We start from the raw sequence: 19,714 nt of genomic DNA on the forward strand, positions 1-19,714 counted from the left end.
AGACTTGTGGGCACTAGCATAACAGTATAATAATAAATACAATAAGGGGTAAATGTCACAGAGTAGTGGGGAAAAGATCATATGTTGGGGGTTCTGATTCATATGCCTCTAACCATCCTGTCCTCCCCAAATCCTGATGGATAAGGGAGGAGGAAGAGGTGGCTCCATAATTACTAGACTAAGAATGTGCTTGATAGTTTAGCTGAGTTCCTGGATTGTAGACAGGCTGTGAAGCAGGAGAGTGATTGCCAAACGCTGTGAGCTCTGCTATTCCTGGTGGTGGTGGTTACACCCAACCCACTCTATGCCTCCCTCCCTTCACTGCTGATGCTTATTTTATTGGTTGAGTGCCCTGAGCCTAGTGATGGCTCCTGCAATGGGAGAAGGCAAAAGGACAGGACGGGACAGGTCCTGTGAGATATTCAGCCTCCATAGGACTTCTGGGGTAGGCTTGAGGTCTTGCAGGATTAGGCCCATGATTTGCAGCCACAAGGTCTTGTGGGATTTGGCATGAGATTTGGAGCCATGATAAGAGCCATGTGCTCAGATCCACTTCCTGTTTGCTGGTTTCCAGCAGTGGAAGAGGAACAGAACACACAGAGCACGTGGATCGTAAGCAGCAGTCTGGGAATGACCCACACCTGCTGGATTATGCAGGGCCTGTGGCCGGCTGGCTGCAGAGCTGGCACTGGGCCCCAATGGGGCAGCAGGATGGGCAAACAGACCCATTGCATCCACCTGATGCAGGGGGCTGTGTGCTTCCTATCCCAGACCAGAAGGTAAACAGAAAGGTCAGGAAGGAGAGAGAAAAGTGCATGAGGCCAAGAAGGGAACCATGTCCTAAGCAGCCAGGAATAGAGAGATGATGCAATCCATTTCAGATCAGATTGGATTCTTGGAAAACAATGATCAGGTACAGCCTGGGACACCCTGGTCCATGCAGCAGCTCTGGTGAAAGCAATGGGCTGGGCTCCAGTGTCAGCCCTGCTGGGGAGAACGGGACAAGGTGGGGATACATAAATGGGGGGGGGAGAGCTATATAACATGCTGTGTGTCTACAGGTGTGAGGAATGTGTGTGTGTGGAGGCCCAATGCCCAGGCTGCCCTAGCTACCTGCCCTCCAGTCACCGGCTCCACAGATGATGGCCTTACAGATTCCAGCATCACAGCTGCACAGCCCTCCTTTCCCTGCCCAACAGCCTTTATTGCAGCAACCCAACAGGTCTACTGATGTGGGTGTGAATTCGCTCTTGTGTGCAGCTGCTTCTGATCAGTTGGGGGGCGGGAGGCCTCATCTTCTCCAGTCAACACATGAGAAGATATGGAGGGCAGAGTATACGGCCATATTTTCCCGTATCTTCAGGGAACCTATATTAGAGAAGAGGACTAAGAGAAGGCTCCCCACCCCCAAGAGAACAAGGAAATGGGACAACAGGCTTGTGGCTTACATCACCTACATGGGAGTGATGGGACAGCTATACCCAGCAATGTATGGGCCCGTTCTGAAGTATTTGGATCTTATACACAGGGCACATAATACATTTTCAGGCACCTCATGATGAGCACTTTATAATGAAGACAGCTTTGAACCCCTCCCTGCAGTGGAATAAAATTGATCAGGGACTATGGCTGGAAGGCATTGTGCTGGGGAGCTGTTAACAAGCCTCCCCACTGACAGCATACTGGAGAGTTCAGGATGTGAAAGGGGGGGAGACAAGGATAGGCACAAGGCAAGGATGCCTGATCAGCTGAGGCTTTTCTGCTGGAAGTATGATGAGACAGAGAAGTATTTTCGTGCATCAGGTAGATGTTTGGCATGAATGTGGGCATTCTGGACGCAGGCACACATCCTCAGTCTGCATTTTAAGGGCACCTTCCCCAGGGGAAGAAGGGGGGCAAGGGCAGCAGCCCAAGACAGCACAGAGTGTGGGCAGGGCCAATGTGACTGAAAAAATCAACATCTCCAATTAACTTGGGTGTTTGAGCCTCCCCTTTTTGTGACTAGCCCAAGAAGGCAGATTTCATATATTTGTGGGAGAGTTTCATTCAGGGTTTCAGGATGAATGTGAAAAACCAGTTAAATTAAGATTGGCATAACTGATGCATGCACAGTACAAGAGTGATCCTATAGTGGAATTGCCAGCCCTTGTGCTTGGATAACTGCATCCTCGGAGGCCCATGATTCAGACCAATGTAATGGCAAATAACTTCAGCTCTGTTAAAGGCATGGAGGACATAGCCAGGGACAAGATTCAAAAGAGATCCGTTTGGGCAGGGTTGAGTGTCCTTTCCAGCAAATGCTGTTGCCTAATCTCCGTGTCTCCCCCTTGGGCCTTGTCCCTAAGGAAGTGCCTGGTGAGTATTGCCTCAATCACCATCTCTCATACCCAAAGGGGGCATCGGTGAATGATGTGATCAACCCCAGGCTGTGCACTGTTCACTATGTGCCAGTTGACATGGCAGTGCACATGGTATGCTCATGCGGCCCTGCTGCCTTGCTTGCAAAGTGCAACATTAAGTAGGCTTTTCGCTTCCTCCCAGTCCACCCAGCTGACTGTGACCTCTTGGGCTTTTCCTTCAATGGTCAATTTTATGTGGACAAAGCAATCCCCATGGGTAGTGTTATTTCATGTGCGTCCTTTGAAAAATTCATTACAGTGCTGGACTGAAAGGTCAGGGGGGGGGGGTGTGAATGTCACTTGTTAGTGATACGTTACCTGGATGATTTTCTGTTTGCACCCAGGGCTGGGACAGGCGAGTGTGAGGAGGGTCATTTTACTGACATCAACGTGGGATGATTACAGATGGTTCATGATGCACATGTCTTCAGGAACATGGGTGTATATAGAAAGATGCATGCAGGAACTTTCTTTCCAGATCAGAAGATTCCAATAGGTGATGTGAAAATGCTAATAGTGGTCCTGGGAGACCCAGCCTACCCCTTACTGCCATGGTTCATGAATCCTTACACCGGAAACCTTGACAACAGCAAGGAGTGCTTCAACAACAGGCTCAGCGGGTGCAGAATGACCTTTGAATGTGCGTTTGGAAGATTAAAGGGTTGCTGACGCTGCCTTCTTGGCAGGTTAGACCTCAATGAAGAAAATATTCCCATGGTCATAACAGCTTGCTGTGCTCCGCATAACATTTGTGAAGCCAAGGGGGAAAGTTTCTGCAGGGGTGGAGCATTGAGTTGGATTGCCTGGTGGTGACTGATTTTGAGCAGCCAGACACCAGGGCTATTAGAGGTGCTTAATGGGGGAGGGGTGTTTGCAAATCAGGGAGGCTTTGAAGCAGCATTTTGACAATGAGCCCCAGTAATGTGTTTTCTGTAATGCATTCAGCCAGGCATTGTTTACTTGCCACCATGAATGACCCTTGTAATGAAGTGCTGCCTGAGCATTAACTGTAGTTTGCAAATGTGCCAGTTACCCCGTGTATAAATTTCTGCTTCACCCACAATGTGCAGCACAGAAAAGAAAGAATCATTGTATTTCTAAGGCCTTGGCTACACTGGCGCTGTATAGCGCTGCACCTTGCTGCGCTCAGGGGTGTGACAACGCCCCCCCGAGCGCAGCGAGTACAGCGCTGTAAAGCGCCAGTGTAATCAGAGCCTGCAGCGCTGCACGCTCCCTCGCAACGCTGCAAGCTACTCCCCTCTTAGAAGTCCCGAGTGTAGCCAAGGCCTAAGACTAAATTTTTATTAAACAGCAATACACACATTTCCCATTTCTTACAAGGGACATGACACTGAGCAGCAGTCTCTGAAATGAGGCTCTCACATCTGTGTGTAAGTCCAGCTGTCATTATGGAACAGGTCTGTAGGGATGGAGTGCAAGGGGTACTGCAACAGGTCAGGAACATGCGAGGAATGGAGGACATGGAACGCAGGTCTGTATGGGTTGTAGGGGGAGTCAAGTAGGGATATGTTCTGACTGTAGTGCAGTCAGGGACCCGAGCATCTCTGATGTGTCCTCCATGAGCTTTATCATCTCTCCTGCCCCTTTATCCTCTCCTGACTATCCATTTTTAGTTTTTCTCTCTCCCTGCTCTGTGCTCTCTATCTGCATGATCAGACAGACAATTGCAGCACTTTTTGAAACAGGTCCTCCTTACTCCTCCTTGTTCACCTCCTTATCTGATAGAGTCACTCCACCGGTGTGTAGGAGCTGGCCCTCAAGGGCACATCTGCAGAAGCAAAAGAAACAATGCATAGAATCAGTATTGTGGGTGCACTCACCGTCTTGAATCATAAAAGTTACATACACTTCTTTCTCACTTTCCCTTCACAAGCACACAGCACAGCGAGAACACCAAACATGGTGAGTTCAGCCTGGGGGAAGAGGGGGGGGGAAGGGAGGGGAAAGGGGTGGAGGTGGGACAAAAGTTCTGGGTGGTTTCAGAAGGGGATCACTACAAGTGCCTAGGGACACTACTCTGAATACTGGCACCATTCTGCACAGATAGGGGTGAACAAAGCTGATATTCCCATTACTAAGGGTAACCAAGGATGCAAGGGTGCATCTCCTGCATGCATGTGGCTTCAGACTGGTTCCATATGCTGCTTCCTTGTGTGCTACTTTGGTTCCTGCAGAAGTAACTGCCAATTTGTGTGGCAAAGTATCCTACAATGGGGGAAGAAACAAGCAGCTCTGCCAAGGAACCTTCAGCAGACGATTTCCTAGAGATTTCTATGGATGATTCCTGGGAGATCCCGGTGTGCATTAGAAAACTTTTCTGTAGGATCCCCACTGCATAGCTGCACAGGGGAATAAGAAACAGATGCAAACAGTACCTAGTGTTGTTAATTTCTATAGCTTCTCCTATGTGCACCATGTAACAAAATAACGGATACCTCAATCTCATGTTGCTGTGTAGTATCAAAGCAAAATGAGTATTTACCAGCGCTCCCCTCTCCTGCTTCAGGCATGCCAGAGCTGGAGTACTGGGACTGGCTAGACCCCTCTGGAGTCAAAAAGAGGTCCTGGCTCACTATGCCATTGGACAATTCTGTCGCCTGTTCCACATCCAACTCTACTTCCTCGTCTACCACTTTATCCTCAGGGTTGCCTCTACAGGCCGTTGCCTCCAGTCCCCCCGAAGTAACAGTAGGGACTGTTGGTGGTGGAGGTGGGGTTGCTGCCAAGAATGGCATGCAGTTACTTGTAGAAGTGGCATATCTTTAGTGCCACACCACAGCAACGGTTGGCTTCTCTTGCCTTCTAGTCGCCTGCCTCAGCTCCTTGATATTAGAAAAGAACTGCTGTGTGTCCCTTTTGTGCCCCTTCTCCTCTATGCCACAAGCAATCTGCTTGTAGGTATCAAAGTTCCTATGGTTGGACCAGAGCTGTGACTGCATAGCTTCCTCTCCCACAGACCCAACAACTTCAACGTACTCCAGGCGGGAGCACATTTGCTGCAGAAAGCAAGCAAGGTCAGCATGGTCAGCTGGGAAGATGCTATGTGAACTCTGCATGCTGAGCAAACAGGAAGTGGAATTTCAAAAATTCCTGGAGCTTTAAAGGGGAAGGGGCTCATGTCTGTGTACCCAGCTGAAGAGCCAGATTAGAGTTGAAACTGATGACCAGAACAGTCATGATGGGCATTGTGGGATACCTCCTGGAGGCCACTTAGGGAGACATAAGCAAGTGAAGTGATATTGAGTTGCTCTAACTTTGTCGCAAAAAGCTCTATGCTGCTTATTGACATGGCTTTATTATGTGGGCGTAGCAGAACAGTTAAATCAGAGGGGAGAGCATTGCACTGTGTACACCTCCACTCTTCTGTTGACAAAACTGTTTTGTGTAGACAAGGCCTAACACAGGTGAAACAGACTGGTTTCCAGTCATAGGCGCCGACTCCTATGTTTCATTAAAATTTTAACTGCTTGTGAATGGCTAAGCAGTGCCGTTTTCAGTGATGAAAAGGAAGCCAGCAAGTTCAGTAGCTGTGCTTTAAAAATTCTGTCTTAACTGACTGAAAACATTAACAGCTGGCTCAGAAACAATTGCACATGCTCAGTTAGGACCTTCATTATCAGTATCAGAGGGGTAGCCGTGTTAGTCTGAATCTGTAAAAAGCAACAGAGGGTCCTGTGGCACCTTTAAGACTAACAGAAGTATTGGGAGCATAAGCTTTCGTGGGTAAGAACCTCACTTCTTCAGATGCCAAGAAGTGAAGAAGTGAGGTTCTTACCCACGAAAGCTTATGCTCCCAATACTTCTGTTAGTCTTAAAGGTGCCACAGGACCCTCTGTTGCTTCATTATCAGGGTTATTTTTAAAGATTTTACTTCCCAATCAACAGAACAAAACCACAGAGTTAAATGAAAACCACATGTGATTGCCTTATACGGTAGCACAGTTTATGTCTGCACAGTTTTATGATGAAAAGATATCAGCATGATCAACAGTTGACTAAGAAAATAAACAAAGAGTCTGATCCTACGCCCACAGAAGTGAACAGGAGTCTTTCAATTGACTTTAGGGGGATCTGGATAGATCCTAGCTTTTGAAAGTTTTGGACTGTACTTTCTTCAAAGTTTAAGGTGCTTAGAGAAGGAATCATGTCTTCATAGATGTTTATACAGCACCCAGAACAATGGGCCTCCCAATACTGATTGGGATAGAAGCATTACTGTAATACAAAGTGTTTTTTAAAAAAGTGAATGAAAGGAAGATGGATTTGTCTATGTTATGAAAGCCAGTTATACATACATGTATTTGCAAAGTGATTTATGGAAGGATTTCAGCTGCTTTAAGATTATACAAACATTCTAATAACTGATCTCTGAGTCTGATCTCAGAGTTTTTACTGTGACAAAACTTGCACTTCAATGGGAGTTTTAATTAATGGATCAAGAGATTCCTGATCACTTATGCTTCTAGTCCCAGCTGAAAGATAGAATTAACTGGAATGCTGGAAGTTGAGGATGGCGGGAAAGACCTATATTTACCTGAATGGACCCACTGATTTATTCTAAATGTTGGCTTGTTAATGCTAATCTAGTACATTTATGCACATCCATCGCATAAATCCATGAATACTTCCAACCAAATGCAAATATAATACTACAGTTCTGAGATAAAGGACAAAAAAAGTGAACATTTGTATTTGCAATAAAGCCACAAAGCCAGACTTTACTGGGTTGATTTCAGAAAATCGGTGGGATATACTTCTTAGGAAAAGAATATCACATTTTCATTAACATAAAAATGCATTATGCAGTCCCATTCCACCCAGTGAACTCAAGGAGGTCAAGAATATTTGCCAGATTCCCACAGAGAAATAAATAGAATAAAGCCACCAAGTTTTCAAGCATTTAAATTAGAGAGGCAGTGCTTTACCTGCCACTAGAAAATATTGGTTTCATAAGGATACTTTTCATATTCAAAGCACTTCATAAACATTAGCTATTTATCTTCTCTACCATAACAAAATTATAGAAATTCAATTTAATTTACAGGGAAGGGAATTATTTCTGAATATGGATTAATGTTACTAAGCCTTCATAAGAGCATAGAGGAAAAAGCAGGACACTCATCAAGTGTCTTCAATAGCAACATTTCTAAAGATAACACATTTTTTGATAAAAAAAACCAAACACCCAAACTTTCAAGTGAGAGGCTAACACTAATCCCCACTGGGGCATAGAACACTGCAAGTCTTTATTTTTCCTTTGGATATTACACACAGGATTTAAAAACTGAAAGGAGAAACCTTGAGATGGTACCTTGGTATTGCGAAAGTTACTGCTCACAGTTGAGCCAGATCATCCCTTTTGCAGGTTAGGAGATTGCGAACCTCAATGAGTTTTGAGTCAAGGAGTTTCCACCTGACCACTGCCTTTGAGGGATAGAAGTGAGGTTGGTCCTTTCACAGAATGAGAGCAGGATTCATGGCTGTCAGAGGCCTGGATATCAGGAACTTTCCAGAAAGTCCCGGGGCTGTGCCAAAGACGGTGCCTCTGGAATGTTGCCTACTTTCAGCAGTTTCCATGGGCTTGCAAGTCAGCTGCTGCCTCATGAGCCTCCTCCTTCCTGTGGGCTGAGGGAGAGCAAAGAGGGGGGAGAGGTAAGATAGTGACCTACTCAGTATTATTTAATGATCCTCCCTGGGTTTTTGGGAGATCGATGAAGACCCACAGCCTATGGTTGCCAACTTTCTAATTGCACAAAACCAAACATCTTTGATCTGCCCCTACCCCTTCCCTGAGATCCTGCCCCTTCTGAGGCCACTTCCCCACTCACGCCAGCCCCCCCCATCACTCATACTCCCCCACCCTCACTCACTTTCATTGGGCTGGGGCAAGGGGTTGGGGTGTGGGAGGAGGTGAGGGCTCCAGCTGGGAGTGCAGGCTCTGGGGATGAGAGCTTTGGGGTGCAGGAGGGAGCTCCGGGATGGGGCAAGAGGCTTGGAGTGTGGGAGCGGGCTCAGGGCTGGGGCAGTGGGTTGGGGTGTGGGAGGGGGTGCAGGCTCTGGCTGGGGGTGTGGGCTCTGGAGTGGGGCTGAAGGATTTGGGGTGCAGGAGGGGGCTCAAGTGGTTTGGAGTGCATGAGGAAGTTTGGGGTGAGGGCTCCGGGAAGGAGTTTGGGTGCGGGAGGGAGCTCAGGGCTGGGGTAGGGGGTTGGGGTGTGGGAAGAGGTGCAGGGTGTGGGCTCCAGGAGGGGACTCAAGGCTGGGACAGGAGATTGCGGTCTGGGGGTGGGGGGTCTGTGAGGGAATTAGGGTGTGGGAGGGGTTCTGACCTGGGGCAGGGGGTTTGGGGTGCAGGCTCTGGCTGGGTGGCGCTTACCTCAGGTGGCTCCCAGTCGGCAGAGCAGCACTCCCTGCCTGCCCTGGCTCCGCGCTGCTCCCAGAAGTGTCTGGCATTTCTGACCCCTAGGCAGAGGGGTGGCCAGGTGGCTTTTCACAGTGCGTGCTGCCCACACCTGCAGGTGCTGCCCCCGCAGCTCCCATTGGCTGTGGTTCCCAGCCAATGGGAGCTGTGGAGCCGGTGCTTGGGGCAGGGGCAGTGTACGGAGCTTCCCTGGCTTCCCCTGCACTTAGGAGCCAGATGGACATGCGGACCACTTCCGGGAAGCTGCGCAGAGCCAGGCAAACAGGGAGCCTGCCTTAGCCCCACTGTGCCGCTGACTGGACTTTTAACGGCCCAGTCAGTGGTGCTGACCGGAGGTGCCAGGGTCCCTTTTTGACTGGGTGTTCTGGTAGAAAACTGGACACCTGGCAACCCTACCACAGACACTGGCCTTCCCCCACTAGCATTTTGCATAATGGAGTGACACACAAAATCCTGTACACTGAGAACACATCTCCCCCAGGCACAAAACCCTTTCCCCTCCTACTGGACACAAAGCCCACCCTATCCACTTTCAAAGCTTTGGTAAAGGGGATCACTCAGTACACAAGAAACACCCAGTACTTACAGAACTGCAGACTAAGAATGTGCTGCTTTATTCAACTACATACAGAGTGGTGTAGCAAGGAAAACACATGCTAATTAAACAGGAAGTAAGGGAGGAGTGGAGTTATACTCTAAGGGTATGTCTTCACTACCGGCCGGATCGGCGGGCAGCGATCGATCCAGTGGGGATTGATTTATCGTGTCTAGTCTAGACATGATAAATCGATCCCCAAGCGCTCTCCCTTCGACTCCTGTGCTCCACTGCTGCGAGAGGCGCAGGAGGAGTCGACAGGGGAGCAGCAGCAGTCAACTCACCGTGGTGAAGACACCACGGTAAGTCGATCTAAGTACGTCGCTTATTCACGTAGCTGAAGTTGCGTAATTTAGATCGATTCCCCCCCAGTGTAGACCAGGCCTAAGTAACTAGAGTGACCAGATGAGAGGAAGAAAATATCGGGACACATTTGGGGTGGGGGGGAGGAGTCGCCGGCGGAGCAAAAAAAAAAAAAGCCGAGTGCTGCCGGCGGAGAAAAAGAAAAAGGCGAGTGCCGCCGGATCGGTCGGGATGCAGGACAAACGCCTAAATATCGGGACAGTCCCGATTTTATCGGGACGTCTGGTCACCCTATAAGTAACCCAGTTAATCACATTACTACATTCATTCACTCTTAATTTACAGCCCATATGTAGTCTTTTAAATAATACAGGACTCATCTCTATCATGGGGTAGTGTCTTTCCATGGTACCCAGGGACACCCCTGCTGGGGTGGGGGTGGGGGAGAAGACCCACTTCCCCCATTCTCCTGGTCCAGTAGTTCTCCCTCTCGGTCATTTCTGATCACACTGCATCCTCTTCTAGTTTAGGCTCCTTCAGGTAGTCACCACCCAATGGGAAAGGCTCTGGTGGTTGCACATGATGTCATCTTACAACCTGAGCATCACCTAATAAGTGGACTTTAAAAGAGAAGGTCCAGTTTGCTTTAGGATAGTACCTGAATCCCCAGTGGCCGGTGAATGTTGAAACTTTTGGTATAGGTCTCTTGGGTCCAGCTCTGTCAAGGTTATGTTTTTGAAAAGCTTGCTTCCTCAACACTTCCCCCCATGCTGTGATGGATTGAGTCCAAATGAGTTCTTATCTTCCTCCCCATCAAACAATAGGATGAGCTCATGCCTGTTGTAGTTTGAGGAGTGGTTTTGTATTTCTAAAGAAAGCAAGCCAGCTTTGTTTCCAAGCTTCCATCATCTTCATCCCCTCTTTAAAGTCCTTATTGCTCCCTCTGCTAGGCCATTGGATAAGGGTATAGTGGGGGGAGGGAAGAGAGAGAGAGAGAGAGAGAGTGCGTGCACGTGCCTGGAGCAAAGCCCGAGACCTGAAACAAAATCAGCAAAAGTTAGGCTATGAGCAAAAGTGAGGCCCTGTTAGAAAGCAGATGCTTGTTTGCAAGTTCAGTGTCTGGTACATGAACTTAACACAGGTATTGCTAGCATTGCTAAAACACACTGAATGAGTAAACACATTCCAGCAAGCTAGCACAAGAACACTCCAACCTACCACAAAATAAGATGGTTTGACAGAGGTGATGAAGAGGGATGTTTGAAGCATCAGGAGATAAACATATCATGAAACACGTAAGGTGATACACACGTTTTTTTTATCCCAGATTGATTGACTCCAGGGCTGACTCCAGCTTTTCTGTCACTCCAAGCGGGGAAAAAAAAAAAAAAGAGGAAGAGAGGGAATGAGCGACCTGCCACCGAATTCCCGAAGACCCAGACGTGCCGCTCCGATACCGCACGGAGTGCTGCCCCTTTGAATTGGCTGCCCCAAGTACCAGCTTCCTACGCTGGTGCCCGGAGCCAGCCCTGTTTGTCTCAATCTATAAATGTTGGGGTACCTCACCTTAACTCTTTGTCAGGCCTAGGGGGCAGCAGAAAGTCCCACTGCTGACTGAGCTGGTCCATTGTGATGGGTATACACATGTTAGTTTACCTGTAGACATTGATCCAGGGAACTAAGACTGTGACTTGTTGACAATAAACCTGTCTAAACACTTTCACCACCGAACCAAGTCTGTAGTCTTTCTGAGCAGTTCTTCAAGGTCTGCTGGGCTGGCTATCTGTGCAGAGCCAGGCCAGCACATAGAGAGAACACATACACATTTGACAACAGTGTTACCTGCAAAAATCTAGAGCACCCTGACAATACCCTACCAAGGGCTCAAGGCGTGACCCAATCAATTTAGGCACCCCCCACCCTGTCCTTTCCAAGGGCTCAGGGTGTAAGGTACCTATCCTTATCCACAGGGCTCCGGAAGAAACATGGTCAATTTAAGTACCCGCCCTTTCCCTTGGAGCTCAGGGATTTACGGGTCTGCAGAACCTTTTCCCAGTGACAAAGCCTTAAACAGCTGTGCTCTAAACATCTATTTATTAGCAACACATACAGAATACATATACCAAGCAAATCTCTTATGCTCACCACTCCCAATATACAGACATATTTCACCTGATGGCCAGTCAGGATTCATTCATCTAGGGGTTCCCAGCGATGCCTCTGCTCGTCACGGTTGTGCAGAGGGGTCAGAGTTCCAGCAGCTTGATGTTGAACTGAGGTCCTGAAATGGTTCCCAAAGAGCATTGTTTTTCATTTACATTATATAGGTAAAACTAGCTCCCTCCTTCAAATTTATTAAACCTATCACATTAGCCACACTCCTAAATAACAAACTTTTACCCAATTACACACTGGCACCTATGTGTCCTCCTTACCGCCCAAGTTTTTACCTTTTATCACATGAAGGCAGACAACTAAATATTGTCTAATTTTATAAGTGCTTGTATACAAATGCAAGAAGTCTAAATAGTAAGATGGTAAACTGGAGTGCCTGGTATTAAATGAGGATATTGGTATAATAAGCACCAGAGAAACTTGGTGGAACAAGGATAATCAAAAGGGACATGGTAATGCCAGGATACAAACTATAGAGGAATGACAGAGTAGGTCGTGCAGCTGGGGGAGTGACACTATATGTGAAAGAACGTGTAGAGTCAAATATAATAAAAATCTTAAATGAATCAACTGTACCATAGAATCTCTATGGATGGGAATTCCTACTGCTATACTATTGTTTTTCAAGCATGCAGGGGTGGTGGGAGGTACCAAAGAAGAACACCACAGTAGCATTTATCTCCAAAAATGGGAACTACATAAAAATAAGGAAGCTAGTTAAATGGAAGTTAAAAGCTACAGTCACAAGAGTGAAATACCTGAAAGTTACATGGAAACTTAAAAAAACCCCAAAACAGCAAACAGCATAATAGAGGCTCAAATTAAATGTATAGCCCAAATTAAAAAGAAAAAAATAGTAGGTGTACCAAAAAAATGCCACCTTGACTAAACAGAGTAAAAGATGGTTACAGACTGTCATAACTATAAAGGGAAGGGTGACAGCTCTCCTGTGTACAGTGCTATGGAATCCCTCCTAGCCAGAGACTCCAAATCCTTTTACCTGTAAAGGGTTAAGAAGCTCGGGTAACCTGGCTGACACCTGACCCCAAGGACCAATAAGGGGACAAGATACTTTCAAATCTTGGGGGGGGGGAAAGGCTTTTGTGTGTGTCCTTTGTTTAAGTGGTTGTTCGCTCTTGGGACTGAGAGGGACCAGACATCAATCCAGGTTCTCCCCATCTTTCTAAACAAGTCTCTCTTATTTCAAAATTGTAAGTAAAAGCCAGGCAAGGCGTCTTAGATTTACTTTGTTTTCTCAACTTGTAAATGTACCTTTTACCAGAGTGTTTATTTTTGTTTGCTGTACTTTGAACCTAAGACAGAAGAGGGGGGTCCTCTGAGCTCTTTAAGTTTGATTACCCTGTAAAGTTATTTTCCATACTGATTTTACAGAGATGATTTTTACCTTTTTCTTTAATTAAAAGCCTTCTTTTTAAGAACCTGATTGATCTCTCCTTGTTTTAAGATCCAAAGGGGGTTTGGATCTGTATTCACCAGGAGTTGGTGAAAGGAAAGAGGGGGGAAGGGTCAATTTCTCCTTGTTTTAAGATCTAAAAGGGGTTTGGATCTGTATTCACCAGGAGTTGGTGAAAGGAAGGAGGGGGGAAGGGTCAATTTCTCCTTATTTAAGATCCAAGGAGTTTGGATCTGTATTCACCAGGGAATTGGTGAAGGTCTCTCAAGGCTACCCAGGAAAGGGAATTAGCTTTGGGATGGTGGCAGCGGACCAGAACTAAGCTGGTAGTTAAGCTTAGAAGTCTTCATGCAGGCCCCTACATTTGTACCCTAAAGTTCAAAGTAGGGATACAGCCTTGACACAGACAAAGAGACATCTTTTAAAAATTCAAAGTCAAATCCCACTGAGAAAAAAGTAGAAAGAAGCATAAACTCTGACAAGTCAAGTGTAAAAGTATAGTTAGGCAGGCCAAACATTTTTTAAGAATAACTAGCAAAAGATATAAAAACTAACAGGAAAAAAAGATTAAGTACATCAAAAGCAGGAAGCCTGCCAACAATCAGTGGGACCAATAGGCGATCAAGTTGTTAAAGGAGCATTTGGAAGACAAGGCCATTGCAGAGAAGCTAAATGAATTCTTTGCTTCAGTCTTCACTGCAGAGGATGGGAGGGAGATTCCCACACCCGAGCAATTCTTTTTAGGTGACAAGTCTGAAGAACCATTAGGAAAGAGATATTTACTGTCTTATTATCTATCATAATGCCACTATATAAACCTTGAATACTGGGCACAGTTCTTGTCACCCCATCTCAAAAAAGACATTAGAATTGGAAAAGTTACAGAGAAGGGCAACAAAAATGATTAGGGATATGGAACATCTTCCTTATGAGGAGAGATTAAAGAGTCTGGGACTATTAATCTTAGAAAAGAGATGACTAATGGGGGATATAATAGAGGTCTATAAATCATGACAGGTGTGCAGAAAGTGAATAAGTGAAGAAAGTGAATTTACCCCTTCACATTACACAAGAACCAGGGGTTACCCAATGAAATTAATAGGCAGGAGGTTTAAAGCAAACATGAGGAAGTATTTCTTCACACAACACAGTATCAGCCTGTGGAACTCATTGCCAAGGGATGTTGTGAAGGCCAAAAATATAACTGGGTTAAAAAAAAATCAAAAATAGTTCATGGAGGATGAATTACTTAGTTAGACAAGTTAGAGGTCTTCAAATCACCAGGGCCTGATGAAATGCATCCTAGAATACTCAAGGAGCTGGCTGAGGAGATATCCAAGCCATTAGCAATTATCTTTGGAGAGTCATGGAAGATGGGAGACATTCCAGAAGACTGGAAAAGGGCAAATATAGTGCCCATCTATAAAAAAGGGAAATAAGGACAACCCGGGGAATTACAGACCAGTCAGTTTAACTTCTGTACCCGGAAAGATAATTGAGCAAATAATTAAGCAATCAATTTGCAAACACCTAGAAGATAATAAGGTAATAAATAACAGTTAGCATGGATTTGTCAAGAACAAATCGTGTCAAACCAACTTGATAGCTTTATTTGACAGGGTAACAAGCCTTGTGGATGGGGGGGGGGGGGGGAAGCAGTAGATGTGGTATATCTTGACTTTAATAAGGCTTTTGATACTGTCTTGCATGACCTTCTCATAAACAAATTAGGGAAATACAACCTAGATGGAGCTAGTAGAAGGTGGGTGCATAACTGGTTGGAAAATCGTTCTCAGAGAATAGTTATCAGGGGTTCAGTGTCATGCTTGAAGGATAAGGAGTGCATAAGGAGTGAGGTCCCGCAGGGATTGGTTCTGAGTCTGGTTCTGTTCAATATCTTCATCAATTATTTAGATAATGGCTTAGAGAGTACACTTATAAAGTTTGCGGACAACACCAAGCTGGCAGGGGTTGCAAGTGCTTTGGAGGATAGGATAGGATTAAATTCAAATTGATCTGGACAAACTGGAGAAATGCTCTGAAGTAAATAGGATGAAATTCAATGAGGACAAATGCAAAGTACTCCACTTAGGAAGGAACTATCAGTTGCACACATACAAAATGGGAAATGACTGCCTAGGAAAGAGTACTGCGGAAATGGATCTGGGAGTCATAGTGGATCACAAGCTAAATATGAGTCAACAGTGTAACGCTGTTGCAAAAAAAAAGTAAACATCTTTCTGGGATGTATTAGCAGGAGTATTGTAAGAAAGACATGAGAAGTAATTCTTCTGCTCTACTCCGCGCTGAATAGGCCTCAACTGGAGTATTGTGTCCAGTTCTGGGTGCCACATTTCAGGAAAGATGTGGACAAATTGGAGAAAGTCCAGAGAAGAGCAACAAAAATGATTAAAGGTCTAGAAAACATGACCTATGAGGGAAGATTGAAAAAACTGGATTTGTTTAGTCTGGAAAAGAGAAGACTGAGAGGGGACATGATAACAGTTTTCAAGTATGTAAAAGGTTGTTACAAGGATGAGGGAGAAAAATTGTTCTTCTTAACCTCTGAGGATAGGACAAGAAGCAATGGGCTTAAATTGCAGCAAGGGCGGTTTAGGTTTGACATTAGGAAAAACTTCCTACCTGTCAGAAACCACAAGGAGTCCGGTGGCACCTTAAAGACTAACAGATTTATTTGGGCATAAGCTTTCATGGGTAAAAAACCTCACTTCTTCAGATGCATCTAACCCTAACCCTAACTGTCAGAGTGGTTAAGCACTGGAATAAATTGCTTAGGGAGGTAGTGGAATCTCCATCATTGGGGATTTTTAAGAGCAAGTTGGACAAACACCTGTCAGGGATGTTGTAGATAATACTTAGTCCTGCCTTGAGTGCAGGGGACTGGACTAGATGACCTCTCGAGGCTATTAGCCAAGGCTATTAGCCAAGCTGGTCAGGTTGTCCCTAAACCTCTGACTGCCAAATTCTGGGTCTAGATGACAGGAGATGGATCACTTGATGATTGCCCTGTTCCGTTCATTCATGCTGAAGCATCTGGCATCGGCCACAGTCAAAGACAGGATACTGGGCTAGATGGACCATTGGTTGGATCAGTATGGCCATTCTTATAGATGTTATATGTTCTTTGTTAAAAAAGCCCTTACTTTGTTGTAAGCAAAGTCCCATGGCCCTCAAATCTTTGAATTACCTTTGCCAGGGTTGAGAGTGTCACCACTGCCTGTGATGAGAATGTCAGGGACACCTTTCAGCAAAATTTCCATGTCCCACTGGAAAATTAATGTGCTGCTGATATTGCAATCTATTATCCTAATAGAAGTCCTTGATAGTGTCTATACTGCTAAGTTTTCTGTGAGGGCATAAGGAAGTGGACTTACTTTAAAGTATTTTGGACCTTGGGCTACACAAGGATGCAGGAGCAAAGCAGGATCTGTCTCAGAAGCAAGTCAAGGATTTGCCTTGTTGCACAAACAGCCTACAGGTGTTTCCCATAGGCCTAAAATAGCATGCTGGGGGCAATAAAGAACATGATAGGCTCTGCTAGTCAGGGCCTCTGTGGGCAGGACATCCAGTGCTACTTGGCTCCACAACACTCACAGCACAGGGATATGCAGACCCAGGTCCTAGTCCAGCAGATCCTCACCTCAGGAGTGGTAACTTTTTCTTTACAGGGACAAGCACAAAACCTACCACCTGTACGGGTTCTCCAATGTATGTGTGCAGTGTCAGTTTTATATTCAATCCTGCTTTGCACTGCTCATCTGTATATAACACCGACAGACCCCTGGTTGTCAGTGGGCAGGATCGAACCTGGAGCCTCTGGAACTCAGTGCATGAGCCTCTACTACCTGAGCTAAAAGCCATATGGCCCTTAGCTAAGGTTGTAGCAGACTCAAGTGGTCTCGGTGCCTCTAGAGGGAACAGAACACCACACCCAGGAGGTGTGTGGTTTACATGTATATTCATTGCTCACCGTAGCTGAAGTCTCTGTATCTAATTCCATTTGGACTGACTGATTGTTTAACTATACCATTATTTCCTAAGGTCCCACTTTCTTCACTTTTAGACAATACACAGTATGTACCACATTTCCTGTCCTCTCCACCAAGGTAAAAAGCCTTCTGCTTTCTCTTTTCCTCTGATCTTTTGGAATCTACCCTCCTGTGCTTAATAGTCTCCTTTGCTTTTTCTGGTCACGTGTCCAATCTTGAGGCGTTTATAACACTGAACTGTTTTAAGTTTATAAACGGATGCAAAATGAACTCCTCCCCAGCAGAAATACCTCTCAGGAGTCTGACTCTTGCTGCTGGCTTTGTATTTTTTATTGAGTCTGTTTGATTTGCCCTGAATTCTAAGTGAAAATGTTGTACTTTTTTTTTTTTAAATGCTGCTTCTATTGTTGTTGCTAATTCTACTGCTTTCAGCCAGGTTGAGTTCTCCTCCGCCAGCAATCTTCTTTGAATTATCTCATTATCAAAGCCACAAACAAATCTGTCCCGCAGAATGTCCTCTAGGACTTTTCCAAATGAGCAATATTCCGTTAATCTTTTTAGCTCTGACACATACACAGATACAGTTTCACCTTGATGCCTCATTCTAGTATGAAACTTGAAATATTCCACAATAATGTTTAGCTTTAGGGTGTAGTGCTCTGTTAAGATATTTTGCAGGTCTTCTAAACTTTTATCTCCAGGTTTCTGAGGTTGTAACACACTCCTTAAGCAAGAGTAGGTTTTGCAGCCACTGACCCTGAGGAAAATTGGTCTCCATTTGTCCTCATCTATAATCTCATTTTCAAGAAAATAGTGTTCCAATCTTTCAAAATATTGCTGACTCTCCTCATTTTCTGCATTAACCGAGGAATTTTACCATACATTGCTATTCTTATGTTCTTCCTTGTGTAACCCTTCTGCCAGATGGAGTCAGTAACAAGGGTTGGGTTCAATATCGAGGGGTTCCTCTTAATACAAAACAGAACCGGCTCGAGCCCCCACCCTGTAATGTGGGAAAACTAAACACCACCCCTGGGCTCCTCTAAGAGGCAACACTTCCCCACTTGCAAGCACTAAGGCTAGGTCTACACTGCAGCGGGGGTCCGACCTAAGATACGCAACTTCAGCTACGTGAATACCGTAGCTGAAGTTGCGTATTTTAGGTCGGCTTACCTAGCGGTGAGGACGCGGGAAAGTCGACCGCTGCCGCGCTGCCGCCGCCTCCGCTGCCGCCTCCTGCCGAGGTGGATTTCCGGAGTCGACGGCAGAGCGATCAGGGATCGATTTTACCGCGTCTTCACTAGACGCGGTAAGTCGATCCCCGAAAAACCGATTGCTACCCGCCGGATCGGCGGGTAGTGAAGACAAAGCCTAAGACTGTGCATTAGAAAGGAAAACTTAATAAAAGGGAAAGGGAACCCAGCATTAGTTTGGGAAAACACAATTTGGAAGCATGTACAATTTGGAAGCATGTAACCTTAAGCAAGCACTCACCCCACAATACTTTGGGCAGTGTTGTGATGTGAAAGTCTGACAAATGAATGTCCCTTTAACATACCACTCCTGTTTCTCTCTGCTTCACCCCACTCACAGTTAGTTGCTCTTGGTCAAGGAAGATCCAGAGTTCAGAGAGTCATTCACCTCCCCTTCCTGAAAAGGGAGGAGAAAGTTCACCAAGCAATGTATCTGCTGCCAATTTTGCAACTTGCTCACTGCTGCTGCTATCTGTGCTACCACATGTCATCATACTCTACCACAGCCACTGTTATCTCTGCTGCTTTGTCACTTCTGCAAAGCTGCATTCTAAGAGTCCACCCCTTATCTGCTGAAGTCACTAAGAACTGAGCTTAATGGTAGACATCTTAGCTGCTACTCCTTCCGTGTCTTTCATACAACACTATCCCCCCCCACCACATCCAAGACTTAGTCCCTACACCTACTCATTAGTGATTTCAGTTCTAGTAATCACTGAACAGAAATAAGGACTCTTAACTGAGGCCTATCAGCTCTGTCTTATACACTGGAAAAAGGAGGACCAAATGGCATTTAAGCAACAGCCATGCTTTCAGGTAGGAACACCTGTCTCCACCCCCTCTATATTTTGCTGAAATTTGGCATTTCTACCCTGCTACTGAGCAAGTGAGGTTCAATCTACGGTGACCCCTTCAATCAGCATATACTAAGTATAGTTCAGCTTCCCTTTTCTCATATAATAAGGATAACATTTTATTACCCCAGCATTCAATACTAAAGTGAATTGTAACCCCAAATCAGCCAACATTGATTCCTTTGGCAAAGCAGCTCTGCCGGCTGAACACCTAGGCAGAATAAGTGTGTCTATGTAAATATGGTCTGGTTCTGAAGTCTCTCTCCGCCCCC

The 19,714-nt window shown here is 45.7% G+C and overlaps 1 long non-coding RNA gene across 1 annotated transcript; it reads right to left on the reverse strand.

The window, feature by feature from the left end:
* Positions 1–3,690: 3,690 nt before the first annotated feature.
* Positions 3,691–19,040, reverse strand: LOC135875652 (uncharacterized). Its single transcript, XR_010561290.1, has 6 exons — positions 18,830–19,040; positions 11,909–12,017; positions 10,955–11,095; positions 10,395–10,772; positions 7,732–8,045; positions 3,691–4,188 (listed from the first exon to the last, which is right to left on the reverse strand). It is a non-coding gene; the product is annotated as an uncharacterized LOC135875652 (long non-coding RNA).
* Between the last annotated feature and the right edge of the window lie 674 nt (positions 19,041–19,714).

Source organism: Emys orbicularis, chromosome 3 (genome assembly GCF_028017835.1).
Source record: "Emys orbicularis isolate rEmyOrb1 chromosome 3, rEmyOrb1.hap1, whole genome shotgun sequence".
NCBI classification, from domain to species: Eukaryota; Metazoa; Chordata; order Testudines; family Emydidae; genus Emys; species Emys orbicularis.